The sequence below is a fragment of the Mustela nigripes genome, chromosome 2 (assembly GCF_022355385.1).
Source record: "Mustela nigripes isolate SB6536 chromosome 2, MUSNIG.SB6536, whole genome shotgun sequence".
NCBI classification, from domain to species: Eukaryota; Metazoa; Chordata; class Mammalia; order Carnivora; family Mustelidae; genus Mustela; species Mustela nigripes.
In genome coordinates this window covers 53210232-53212011 of record NC_081558.1, presented here as the reverse complement: position 1 = coordinate 53212011, position 1780 = coordinate 53210232, and the positions used below count along the sequence as shown (strand labels likewise).

The 1780-nt window shown below is 36.3% G+C and overlaps 1 long non-coding RNA gene across 1 annotated transcript; it reads left to right on the top strand.

Moving 5' to 3' along the window:
• Window positions 1-1549, top strand: LOC132009892 (uncharacterized). Its single transcript, XR_009402085.1, has 2 exons — window positions 1-282; window positions 1461-1549. It is a non-coding gene; the product is annotated as an uncharacterized LOC132009892 (long non-coding RNA).
• The last annotated feature ends 231 nt before the right edge of the window (window positions 1550-1780 follow it).

Below are 1780 nucleotides of genomic sequence, written 5' to 3'. Positions count from 1 at the left end.
TACTAATACTAGTATATGTAATACTAGTTATATGTATAATACTAATCGTATGTATAATACAAAACATATATTGTATGCAATATACAATACTAGCATTATTAATGCTATTATTAGTACTAATTTCACCTATTCCTTTTTATTTATTTATTTTTTATATGCTGCTAACCAATTGAAAATTAACACGTGTGGCTCCCATTAGAACTCCACTGAGCAGCACTGTCACGCACATTTTCTGACAGTCTGGACCTTGTGGGAAGAAGGTCTCTCTTCATTTGATGGCTGGTAAGAACTCTATTCATTTCTTGCAGTCACCCATACCTTGCCTGGAGTAAACTCTCACAAAATGTTATTCAGGAACATGACAATGCAGGAACATCCCATTCAGTTTCACTTACCTCTTTCAGATGCTGCTCCGTAATTTTGTTGGTCAGATTCTTAGTTTCCTCACAGATGGGAAAGAAGAAAGACGTGGGTGTGTCAAGGGTGTGTGAAAGGAAGTGGAGCTTACTAGGAGGTAGTGATATCCCGCAAAGAAAGCAAGTGGGCCAAGATCCCACACTAATGGCTAGTGTCCGTGCAGTCTTCAGAGCCACAAGAAATCTGTGAGTGTGTTCCTGGGCATTATCTAATTCCATCCTCACAAAGTACTGTGACATGTATATTTTCACTGGCCCTATGGGATTAGAAAGTCTGACCTGTTCCTTGGCCATTTGCATGTCTTTTATATTGAAAAATGATTGTAAGCGGATGAGTTGGGTTCCAGTCTAGGTCTTAGTTCAAAGATCAGGATGGAATTTTTTAATCAGATGCATCAACATAGTGATTTAAATACTTACTTCGACCTGATTTGATCCCTGATGGAAGATTCCATTTATGTTTTTCTTTTGTAAGCACACTCGAGTTGTTTAACATAAACTTATTATGCATCTTCCCTAACTCAGAGTTAATTTTAAGGTTTCCTTTTTGGGAGGACCAGATGCTGCAAATAATTTGTTTTTTCCAAATTCTGGAGCTATTCCAGAATATGAAGCTAATCGAAGCAGATAACTGTGAATTCACTGGGAGGTGACCCATTTCCAATTCTGCAGGTCAGATGGGGGCGGATTTGAGGTCGTTTTTTCACTATTTTAATTAGGAATACAATCACAGCTAGCATAATTGTAGTGATGTCGATGGTTTCATTTAACTAGAACAACAAACATATGTTTTCCAGATATTTTTATTCAAGACCAAAAAAGCAAAAGATTTTTTTCCAATAAAAGAATGAGAATTTTAGAAATGTTTAACTCATTTATAAATGTAAAATACATTTTGTTTTAAAAATATGTACTAAGCAGGCTGTTTTCATCAGGTTGGCATGTGAACCTTAAACTATGTGATTATTTTATACATGATTACGTATGTACATATGATTATGTAGCTAACACTCTTCTCAACTTCTCCTTCCTTTATATTCACAGGACAGACGAAGAAGCATCTTCACTTTCCAGTTCTCAAATATTTCTACATAGTGTCAACATATTGAAAGGAAATACATATTCTCTCTATGCTTATGGCTCTGAGGAAAGTAATTATTAACTCAGAAAGCGACCCTGTTGTTTAAAGGGAAAAATGTGGCCTCTGGGTGTAATCAGACCTGGGTTCAAATCCTAACCCTACTGCTTATCAGACCTCATTTATCTTCCAAGAAGTTGGACTTCCTCTTCTGGCAAATAGGGATAATCACTACTTTGCAAGGGTTGGCATGAGGTGCAGATTAACTCACTATGGTAGCATTTTA